Genomic DNA, 12,871 nt, shown 5'->3' on the forward strand with positions numbered 1-12,871 from the left:
CACCTCCATTGCATGCAGGACTGGTTTTGTGCAGGAAGGGGCACCTTCTTGCACAAAAACAATCCTGAGTGGCGTTTTCCTCTTTCCATGTGTGCACACGTGCAGAGTGGAAAAAACACGAGGAGAAATATGTTACGCCTCACCGCAGGAGGCGTAAGGTTTTGGCGCTTCCCTTGGTTTATGTGAATTTGTAAATTTGGGGCAGTGTCGAAAGCCATGGGTGTTTCGTGGGAAAACCCATCGCAACACCTACGGAACAACTCCGAGCCACAGAGTAAGGCAACGCAGCAACATGCACTGCCTTGCCTTACCCCATATCTATGAGGCTATGAAAAGTTACACAGAGTGGCTTTGCATGGCCTGATGGATATGATAATGTAGATTTTGCTGCCGTGACGTCAAAAAAAGTTACGTTAGGGGCATGGGGCTTATAAATATGCCCCCAAATTGTTACAAATCTAGGTGGTAGTTCTACACAGTTAATCACCATTCTTTCGTGGACTTATTGGCCGAGATTCACCAATGTACATATTTGTGGGCATTCCGGTTCTCCGAAGGCAAACCATACCAAGGAGGGCACACTTCCCAATCCTTGAGTGGGATTTACCACTGGCAGTGATAACATCCCCACAGTGAATTAATTTATACCCACTAGGAATACCTTTGTGTATTCCTGGTAGATGAAAAAAAAATGAATTTGGTTGTAAGTTTCTATGTCCAAAGTTACCTTTGTGAAGAAGGCCTGTGGTTACAGAGAGAGTTTAAACCAGATGTCCCACGCAGCTGCAAAAAGACATTTAACACAGTTACAGATAGCGGATCTGCACAAGTATATAGGAAAACTTGAAAACTCCTCACAGTTAGGTACAGAATTTCTGCACAGTAGCAGCCAGATGAAAGAAATTCCTCACTTTTTAATTGATCTACAGTGATACGAAGTAGTTTCATACAATTGCAGACATAATTTCCCTAACATTTATAGAAGAATTTTCTCAGTGTTGCAGCCGGTAGTTATGTACAGTTGCAACCAGTTACAGTCAGACATTCTGCACAAATACAGACAAATGTTCAGCATAGGTGCACACAAATATTTTGCCCCCGGCAAAATTACCACACAGCACTACACAGATGTTCACTGCTGTTACTGATTCACATGATACACAGTTAGAAACAGTTGTTCTGCACACTTTCAAAGACAACTTTTTCATATATACTTCAAAGATACATACTGCAGCTGCACGCGATGCTAATCAGAGTTTTTTTTGCAGCCGCAGACAGAAGTTTTACAGTCACCAGCGTTTCATACACTTGCAGTCAGTCTGCATGGATGCACACTGTATTTGCCTAGTTTCAAGCACAGGGCTCGATTTAGAGTTTGTTGGACATGGTGCTTCGTCTTTAACGTCTCATATTAAATGAAGACATGAAAAATACATGTTTCTAGCATTTTGCTCCAAGAAAGCGTGAGGTACCGTTTACAAAATATGCTGTGCTATTAGATTCAGAGCCACATAAAATGATGTCAATTCACATCTTGTGTTTCAGCTACTTTAATTGGTCTATCTTGTCTATTATAAATGTGTCACTCTATTTCGACACTAGAACTCCGTGCATAATGACAACCAGTGGCACGTTTGTTCAAAATATTCTCAACACAGCTGGGACTTGTCTCATAAACATGTCGACTGAAGACAATGGGGGTGAAGTTTACACTCAGAGAGGGTGAGTCAGTGGGTGTGGACATACAATAGATTTGAGGAGGCTGCATGTGTGTTCTTACACAGTGACCTGGTCTAGTGTTACAGCCGTGTCCAACTAGATGTGTAAAGCGGCCCTGGCTTCTCAGTTTCCCTCCCACTTTGTTCCACGGAGAGCACTGTCTCCCCTTCTCATGCTGTAACACACTCAGGAGCGGCTTGCATGGCTGGGGCTGGGCGGGGGTGGGGGGAAGAGGGGACCCAGAGGCCCGTGTAAAAAAAATAATTAAAAAATAATAGCAACAATTTTTTTTACCTGCTTTGCTCCGAAGCCGCGCTCCTCTCCCGTCGCTGCTGCAGGCACAGGCTCCCAGCCAGCCCTGCACCAATCCTGATGCTGCTCAGAGCAGTGTCAGGATTGGATGAGAGCACCCAGCCAGGGCACCCCCAGACCGTGCTGGGCTGAAGAGAGCCCTGTGCACATGTGTGTTTGGCCGGCCCCATTCCATCATTTTCTGCAGTTTCTTTGTGGCAGATTAAAGTAATAGGAGATAGGTGTGATCATTAACGGGGGTTGGTGAATGTGAGTTCATGTGTATTATTGGTGTGGTAAATAAATAAGCTGGGAGAGATTAGATATTGTTTGATGCTTGGATACTGCAACTTACCACCCTGTTCTCGAACTAGAAACCTCATAGTTCAGCAGCTATATTAACCGCTTCTGTGCCCGGGACGTAATGGCACAGTGCTCCGGCACAGTGCTCCTGCACAGTGCTCATGTGCCGAGGGCGTAACCATTACGTCCTCGGCACTGAGCTCAGAGGGAGCGCTAGCGCTCCCTCTGTTGGCTTCCCTCTCACCCCCCCCAGGCAGAAATGGAAGGGGAAGCCCTTCCCCTTCCACCCTCGACCCCCCCCCGTTCCCCTCAGTGACGTCTGATGACGTCAGCGCACATTTGCGCGCTGACCGGATCAGAGAGCTTCCAGCGCGATCGGAAGAGAAATGCAAAGCATTTCTCTTCCGATCATTTGATGGGGGCCCTGAGAGGCTTCAAAGGGTAGGAAAGGAATTTCCTTCCCTTTGAAGTCCCTCAGAGCATTTCAAAAGCCAGATCGTAAAGCGATCCGGCTTTTGAAATGCCCACTAGACACCAGGGATATTTAAAAAAAATGAAACTGGCACAAGGGGAGCGACCCCTTGGGCAAGGGTCTCTCCCCAGGGGGGCAATATTTTGCAAGGCCTTTTCTGCCCCCCTGCGGGCAGATCGGCCTATTGTTGTTAGGCCGATTTGCCCCCAGGGGGGGCAGAATCCACTAGGCGCCAGGGATCATTTTTTTGTTTGTTTTTTTGTTTTTTGTTTTTTTAGTTTTTTGTGGTTGGGGAGCTACCCCTTAGGCAAGGGTCGCTCCCTAGGGGGCAAATTATATTTAGGCCATTTCTGCCCCCTTTGGGGGCAGATCGGCCTATTTTTATTTGGCCAGTCTGCCCCCGAGGGGAGCAGAAACCACTAGACACCAGGGAGTTTTATTTTTTTACTGCAAATTCACGGAAGGGGAGCGACCCCTTAGGCAAGGGTCGCTCCCCGGTGGGGAAAATGTATTTTAGGCCACTTCTCCCCCCCGGGGGCAGATCTGCCTATTGTTATTAGGCCGATCTGCCCCAGGGGGGCAGAAATCTCTAGGTGCCAGGGATAATTATATTTTTTTGTTTGTTTTGTTTTTTAGAAGTGGGGTCACTGGGACCCTGTTTCAAGATGCCGGCCCAGGACCGTCGGACCGATACCCCGGGGTCATCGGTGAGAGCCAAGGATCAGAAACGACCCTCTCGAACCCGGATATCCGGGTGAAATCGGAAACTGAAAAAGGACTCAAGGAACTGCTGCCGCTAGAAGGATAGCATTGACTTCCCTCCCTCCTATTCGCAGTAGCCAAAGAGAGGATCCTACCCTACAACACGCATGGAAGTCAGCTACTTCAGAGATAACAGGAGAGGCGGGTACCTATTTCCTTGTTCATAAAGGACTCCTATAAAAGTGTGGCTCATGCAATGGTAGGGTTCTTCTCACGGGTAGGGTTTCTAGAGGAGATCCTAAAAGATCAGGGCACCCCATTTATGTCCCAACTGATGACTCAAATATGTCAGATATTAAGCGTAAAACAAATGCGGACCTCTGTGTATCATCCCCAGACGGATGGTCTCGTGGAGAGGTATAATCGTACCCTAAAGACCCTCTTGAAGAAGACTATCTCTTAGTCGGGAAAAGACTGGGATAAAAAAATACCCCTGGTCCTTTATGCTATAAGGACTCATGTACAATCCTCTATGGGTCATAGTCCTTTTGAATTGGTGTTCAGCAATCAGCCCGAACCCTCTTAGACATGGCCGCGGAAATGAGGGAGGAGGAAGAGGGTGGGGTCAAAGCCCTCCTTGAATACACTCAACAATTAAAAACCCAAACCCAGACAGTATGGGAAGACGTACGAGTACATCTCGAGAGAGCTCAAGAGAAACAAAAATGATACTATAACAAAAACACCAATCTCAGGCAACTACAATCCGGGAACAAAGTCCTCATATTATTGCCTAGTTCCGACAACAAGCTATTGCCGAAATGGCAAGGCCCATATAAAGTCCTAAATGCCGTGACCCCTGTAACATATATAATTGAATTGTCAGAAAACACCAAGAAAACACAGATATACCATATAAATCTACTAAAGGAATGGGAGGAACCCGAAGACACTCTGAATCCTTTACAAAACAGGTTTCTTGTCAACATGGTAAAAGAGCTGGAAATCGGGTTATATCCAACAGACAATGACAAAGTTTCCGAGAGGCCCACCATAAACACCTCCCTCTCATCAGTCCAACAGCAACAGTTGAGTTCTCTACTCTATAAACATAAACCTATGTATTCCTCAATACCAGGGAAAACACCTCTGATTCAACACCATATTAAAACACAACCTAGGAAGGTCGTTCGTCTCCTACCATATAGAATCCCAGAAGCCCAAAAAGTATGGTAGAACAGGAAGTAGAAAAAATGTTACAGATGGGCATTATAGAACCATCCGTGAGTCCGTGGTGCTCCCCAGCCGTTCTCGTACCTAAACCGGATGGGTCCATCCGGTTTTGTATCGACTTTAGACAATTGAACAATATATCACAGTTTGATACATACCCTATTCCACATGTTGACGAACTCCTAGAACGATTAGGCAAAGCCCAGTACATATCCACGTTGGACCTTACTAAGGGATACTGGCAGATTCCCCTATCTTCCTTGGACAGAGAAAAAACAGCTTTCTCTACTACATCGGGCCTCTACCAGTTCACTGTCCTCCCTTTTGGATTACACAGGGCCCCAGCAACCTTCCAAAGACTCATGGGTAGGTTGTTATGCCAACACACCGCGTACGCTGCCGCCTATCTTGATGATATAGTGGTCTACTGTATAACGAGTCATGGGACGAGCACATAAGTCATTTAGATGAAATATTCAGCCAGTTATAAAACGCAGGTCTCACTGCCAATCCCTCCAAATGTAAACTAGCCTGTAATGAGATTGCTTACCTCGGCTATTACATAGGGAACAATAGGGATTTGATAGCCAGATCAAACCTCAATTGAATAAAGTTGAAGCCATTTTCAGGGTACCACCTCCATCCACAAAGAAAGAGTTGCGTTCCTTCCTAGGCTTGGTAGGTTACTATAGAAGGTTTATTCCACACTATTCTACCTTAGCTGCCCCTCTAACTGATCTCTTAAAAAAGGGACAACCCACGAAGATAAAAGCCCTAACACCTACCAACAACGTAGTTATTCAATTCCGCAAGGAAGCCTGACCACAGAACCAGTATTACACTGCCCGACTTAGAAACAAAATTCTATCTACAGACAGATGCTTCTGATGTGGGGATAGGGGCTGTATTATTTCAAAAGGATGAACATGATAATAACCATCCCATGGTATTTATAAGTAGGAAGCTCCTACCCAGGGAACAGCATTACCCAATAATCGAAAGAGAATGCCTACCAATTAAATGGGCTATCGAGAAGCTACAATATTATCTTCTGGGGCACTCATTTATACTACATACCGATCATGCACCCCTCACATAGTTGTCCCGAAATAAGGATACTAACACGCAAATATTAAGTTGGTTTATGGAACTGCAATCATTTACCTTTCAGGTACAACACATGCCGGGAAATCAATTATGTACTTCCATTTATTTGTCAAGAAATCCCACCACTCCGCACCTTCCCTCCCTAACCATTCCAAACAGAAGTCAGAACAAGCCACTTACCTTCTTCTTCACCTTTATTTTTCTTCTGACTGACGGGTTGCCACTGACACATCCTGACGTCGACGAGGCTTCACCTGAAGAAGAAGACACCCTAAAAGAAGAAAAGAAAGGAGTAAGTCACAGAAGGACTAAATAAGAACAACAGAAAGAAGAGGAGGAACAGAGAGAACCAGGGGAAGAAAACAAAAAGGGAAGAGGATAAGGACTGTTGAGGACACCTAAAATAATAAAATAATCCCACACACTAACAAAAGAACATTACTGGAAAGTATTGTGACTCCGACAGAGTTATTTATGTCTCTCCTCCGGTAACACTGTCCCAGAGCCTCTACAATCACTTTACCATATAAGTTTTGTTCAGAGCACTGGCCCTTGTTAGCATAGCCCAGAGCAAAGTCAGGGTCAGTAACCACCAGTATCAGTCAGAAAAAATGGGGGTGAACATGCTAAAAGGATGACTTTCTCACACAGAGGACCTTTGCCTGTTCATTCAGCGTGCGGAGGACCAAAGGCACATTGATTGGCACAGACTATGAAAGTGGGGAAGAGGCATGAGGTGTGTGGACTGGGTATGACAAGGGCCCAGCAGGCAGGCTAGCAAAAAGTGTTATGAACTGTAAATGCCAGGAAATTTTAATGAGGCTATTACAGGGCATAAACAGTATTCTGAAGGCCATTGTAAAGCCACACTTGTCTGCACTGCTAATCAATGAAATATGGCACCCATTTCATTTGAGGATTCATAGGGTAAAAAATTATTCGAAAGCATTTTTTCAAATGAGATGAAAAAAGAAGCTGTGACATTTCACAGTGAATGGAACCCTACACCAGCAGATTTCATGCAGTGCTGGAAATTCACCAAACAAAGAGCTAGGGCGTATGCTACACACGCTTTTACAATCATTTTGTTCCCTGATGTACTACTAGATAGTCTACAATAAAATGACGAAGTTCAAGATGTCAAACATTTTTTTGCAATATGTATGTGGTACTTTTGAGTTCAGGGTTTTTGTACTTCTACCATATTTATTTGTAATGGAAATCAGTCACCCCCATGCTTCGTGCTTCTCTGTGCCCTAACTCACCAATCCATCATTTTTTCCAGTTTTCAAATTCTCTGAAGCACATTTTCTCTTGTCACTGCTTTTTTTCTAGTGCACTTTAGTCCCACTTTCATTAGTTTAGCAGTGTGCGAGGTGGAGCGCAGCACCTTTTACACTCCACAAAATAATCTTCATTTTGTTTTTTGCCATTTTGGATTTGAGCTTTTTTTCTGAATTTTCCATAATCCCAATGAAGTTCACTCACACACTCATGGGTCGTAAGCACATATACATAATTTTGCTTATTAAATGCAATATTGTTTATTTTTCAATTAATCGTCCCAACATACCTTTATCTCACTGACGATCTGTAGAGAACAAACCATTTTCTCCCACTTTCTTCCAAAGTTCTCTACATTTGTTGCTATTCCAGGCTGGACCATGTGGAACCAGGGGTACACGCGCTTAATGTTCCATTCTCCATCATGTGTTTCTCTCTGATAACAATACAAAGTAGAATATCTTTATGCACGTTCGATGTTTAAGCTTAAAACATTAACTGGAATTCTGGACATAAACGTTTGCTGCTTTACAACAGTCAGTAAACTCATGGTACCAAATGAGGAAAACTGTTGACTGTTTTGACTTCTACTTCTTCAGATTCATCCTGAAAGCATCCACTGCACTTTCTCAGAACAAGCTGACCTGGTCTACCCCACTTCTAGGCACCACGCTGATGAATCTAAAAAAACTAATTTATAACTGCTTGAACTTTGACATTTGTATCCCCAATAGTAAATTAGGATGATACACAGTACTTTGGCTTTAGACCAGAGACAACTAAGTGCTCTTTATACTAAGTACTGATTTTAAATTAAAGTAAAATGTGGGTATTGTCTGAAGAGAGGTAATTTCAGTTGGCTCAAAAAATATCACGCTTGGGAGGAGAATGGGTCAGTAGGAAATACCCGCGGTCTTTAAAAGCCTTGAAGGTATTCGCAATGCCCCGATTTTGTTCTCTACCCTCGGAGTCTGTGATACTGCCTGTCCAATTACATTTACCTGTCTTCACTCCCACATTCCTTTGGAATCTGTCCCTAGGCGTCAATAGAAGCAACTAACACTGGTACTCCCTGTGCAACCTTACCCTTTACTGGATGCAGCTACGATAACTACTGAGTTTTGCTCCTCTGGGGTGGGGGGTTTAGGATTTTGTGCCGCATCTCGGAACATTTTGTATTCAAAGACTGGGAGCTGGAGCCACTTCTTTAAATATGAACACTAGCTTCCAAGCATGCATTGTGGCTTAGGTGAGCCTGTGTGCCTATCTCAGCTTGCCATGGATAAGGTAGCTATCTTGGAATGGAAGTGAGAAGGAAAGGCTCTCTCCACAGGGATCCACTGTTCACACAATGACAGTCTGGGTTACAACCCACTTCCCAAGGAGAATATGTTCCTAGCAAATCACAATCAATCAGGTTCTTTTCAATAAAACATAAAGGCTGTGAAACTTGAATCAGGCCACCTATGGTCCCCTTGATGACATCCCTGGAAGAAGTGACATTGACCTAGAAGCACCCACAAACAATGCCAGTTGTTCATTTTCAGCTGTGACAAACAGAACTATTGTATCCAATATAGACATAGGGTAGACTTTATGACCAACTCTTTAATATGATTAGAAGCTTTCTTGTCTATATCAGTTCCCTGCTCCTGTTGTGGTGGTGTTCCTCCTTTTTCCTGTCCTGCTTACAGTCTCACCATGTTAGATTGGTTGATCTGTATCCTTCCACTGCTGATGTCATAACCTTTCATTACAGTATATGACGGGCTATTTTGTCTTTGTCTGGTTGTCTCTCCTTGGTCAGCTCGTCCTTTAAGCCCACTGCTGTTTTTCAAATTAATTAGTCCCCGAAGGCCAGCTTTGCCTTCCGACCCCATGCACTGTCTGCATCTGCCAAACTTCAGCTAAGGATATCGACTCATAGAAGATATGGACTCGCTGAAAATCCCAGTCAACCCAGGTGCTCTCTGGGAGTATCAAGAACCTGAACATCTCACAAAAGAAATACGTGGAAAATTATTAAAGGGAAGAGAAAACACAGGAGCACTGAAGTTAGTTGCTGTCAGTAATACATGAAATAGACTGTCTTCTGCTACACGACTGATTGGCTGAAGCTTTTTTCAGGAGGTAAGTGGTGTGTGTTCTAGATAAGTACATAAAAGGCCAAAATGTGAATGGATAAAAAATACAAATTAACAATTTGTAAGGTGAATCGTGATCCCAAAAAGGGAACAAACGGCTTACCAGACACTCATACTTAATACCGGCATCAGAGGGATGGTAGGACAAACAACATATAAACGTGGAGAGGAGACTGTTCTAGGGCAAAGACTAACCCGAAAGGGAGCCAAAAGTGGAGACAACAAGAAAGGTGGGGGAATGAAATGTCAAGGGGGCAGAACTAAGATGGAGTGAAGGCCTAATACACCTGTGAATTGTTGTTAGACAAGTAGACATGTGCAGTATGGTTAAGTAGTGCTCCATCATTGTTGACCTGATCTGTCTGATCTAGGAAGTTCCCACCCATATAATAGTTAGCAGACTAGTCTTTCCAAAATTCCATTCTTCAGTTTTTCATGGTGTTCAGTCTCTTTTTTGTCTAATTGGGTGATTGTCTGATTAATGCAGGGGTGGTGAATTGATAGGGTGCGTGCTTATAGAGGGTCTTGTTAGGTCCTAACTTGAACAAATGCCTCCCTGATTTCTATATACACCCTTGAATAGAAATCCTGACACTACAGCTCACACTTTTTCCTGTGGGGGCATCTTTAAACGGGTTTTAATTCATTCAAAGATAGCTTGTTGTGTGCTCACATGCACTGCAGCCAGGTTGGTCGGTTGTTTTCTCAAAATAAGAGATGACTACTGTGCATGCCGATACACAGTGGTCATCTTTATATGATTTGACTCAAAACTGTCAGGATATGATGCAGAACATGCAGGGGCTCACAAGCATGCACTTATTCAGTAGTGCCAGATATTGGAAGGGGGAACAGTTTGGGCTGCCTCAACAGAAGACCCACATCTCAAAATAATGCATTTTCTAGAACACCACATTAATTTCAAGAAAGACTGCATGTCCACGAGCTCATAGGACTGTCACAAGACTTGCAGATGGTGATGTCTGTCTTGAAAGTATAAAATATAAGTTCTCTGTCATCCATAGCTTTCTTGCTAGGCAGTTGTGATACATAGTTACTGTAGCCTGAATTGTTTGTTGCATTTCTGTTATTGGCTTCCTCTGAAGTTGGCGAAAGCATTCTAGAACCAGAGAAGTAACTTACAAGGATGTAGCCTTACAATAAGCAGTCATTCATTAGGATTTTAACTCTATTGCACTTGTTTGTTTTCACATGGAGCCACCCTCTAAGATTATGAACTACATAAAACTTTTTTGTTTTCTCCAAAAATCATACATTAGAATTGCAATATGTGTTGTACTGAATTTCCCCAAGAGTTATGTATGTGGGTTATCAACAATTTCTGTAAAATCCAGTGGAAGTCAAATGACTGAGAATTATTGTATGCAAGGCTGACATCCATGCTAGTGAAAATACAAGCAGATGTATAAACTAAGGTGCAATATTAAAAATGTTTTTCCTCTTACAGTTGTCTACTTGTTACTCTGCATGTAAACCAAGAACAAAAAGATATATCCAATATTGAAGGTACCTCTCTCTAGAGTACACTCTACTGAAGACCTGATTGCATATAGTTACTGTACAAAATATATTTATCTTACAGCTCAGTAGAATGTTTGAATATTTAATTATGATAGCAAGGGAAAACATACACAATGTCTATAGTTACAAATTCAATATTCAAACTATAGTTTTTCTGTTCAGTCATTTATAAAACTCAACAGCTATGCTAGGGTATCCCATCACTGGCTTAGTAGGATGGGGAAATGAGTGGCTTACGAAATGAGTGATTGGGGGTTAATCTAAATTTGTGCAGCAATGCATTCCATTTATTTGTGGATTGGTAAGAGAAGAATTGTTCCCCAATTTATTTTAGGTATCGTAACAAGCATCTGTTTTGCTGATTATAAGCGAGAAGGAGAGTGATATTGCCGGTTTTGTTGTATGATGTAGGAAGGCCTGTTGTCATAGAAGTCTTTATAAATAAAAACGCAGCCTCAAAGATGATCCTCTTGTGGACAGGAGGCTAGTAAAGAGCTCTAACATAGGGTTGCAGCACCCTTGCAATGTTCACTGTCTGCTGGATTGATTGTCATACGAAAGACCGCCTTTGCTTTTCAGACACGAACGCTTCTGTAGTGCAGACTAAACTTAGCTGTGCAACCATTCATGTAACAATATCCAGTGTCCCTTTCTCTCTCTTTCTTGTTCCATTCATTTTTCCAAAGCCTTTCAGGAAACCTCCACCATAATAGTTTGAGATTTATTGTGGGTCTGGCTAAGAGTGGAACAAGCATAGCTCATTTATGATCCGGAATTCTGAATTTGTGCATCCTAAAAAAAGTAAAAGATAAAACATTCCAATATAGCTGCCGCTTATGCATGCACATGCACAACAGACATCTTAAAATAGTTTTTCTTTTGTTTAAAAAAAAATTCAAAGATGGCCTCCACATGTGTATTAATATTATTGCCAGTGGTGGTAGGGGCGAGACCTATTGGTTTTGCCAGTAACTTTTGCTTAACAATCATTGACATCTGAAAGTTGAAGCATACAATAAACACAAGCTGTTAACAGGCTGCAAACTACTAAAACTCAAACGCTGAAGACATGTTTACTTTAAAAACATCAATGAAGTGTTGTTGCAGACCAGTACAAAGGAGTTGCAAGAAGCAACACAGGGAATGTCATTGCTACATCTAAATGATGCACTAGTCTTTCACGTTTATTCTAACCCTGTGTTACTGGTATGGCACAACAGAGTGAGATAAATCACAAGGACAGCATCCCTCTCACTCCCGGGCTTTCATTTAATAAATCAATGAACTCTGAATTGTTAAATCTTGATTTTAAATAATTGAGCCCTCTAAAATCAATGCTTGGTAAAATGGTATCCGAGGACATGGAAAGCGGCGTTCTGTTAAAAAGGAGGAATCTGATCACCCGAAGAGACTACAATGTCTAAAGCCACACATTTTTTCAAACTGGATGGGGTTTGAGATGTTACTTAATTTATGTAGTCGCAGGGTAGATGTATCTTCTTCCGTTAGAACATATCATCAACAAGGAGGAATACTTCATTTTTATTTAGCCACAATTAAAACATTATTGTTCTTTAAAATCCAGAAGTAAGTTATGAATGACCTTAGGCTGGATGCACTAACAGGCAAATAGCGCACCAACTTTTTGTAACAAGCCTGTCATTTGCCTAGGCTACCTGTATAATAAACTGCATTGCAAAATTAACATTTGCGGTGGAGGGCAGGGCGATCACAAAATGACTTACCTTAGCGGAACTGATTATGAACACGGGGACATCAGACCACCATCCTTTCGTTCACATTCTGAAACAAGGGAACTTTTTTTTTTTTTAAAGGAGAACATTTGCGGTAGAGGGGGAGGTAGAAAGCAGTGGTTCCTTGGACTACTGCTTTACCTTCTCTCCCTCCTCCAGCAGTCTCTCAATAGAATTCCTCAAGGGGAAGCTATGCAACAGGGACAACTTTTCTTTGAGATAAAATAATCACCTCCTTTGATATGTTGATCTCTTTGATAACTTTTCAATGGTTTGTGACCACTGCATTCTAAAACCATTTAATACATCTCGTTTTGAAG

Source organism: Pleurodeles waltl, chromosome 6 (genome assembly GCF_031143425.1).
Source record: "Pleurodeles waltl isolate 20211129_DDA chromosome 6, aPleWal1.hap1.20221129, whole genome shotgun sequence".
Classification (NCBI taxonomy): Eukaryota; Metazoa; Chordata; class Amphibia; order Caudata; family Salamandridae; genus Pleurodeles; species Pleurodeles waltl.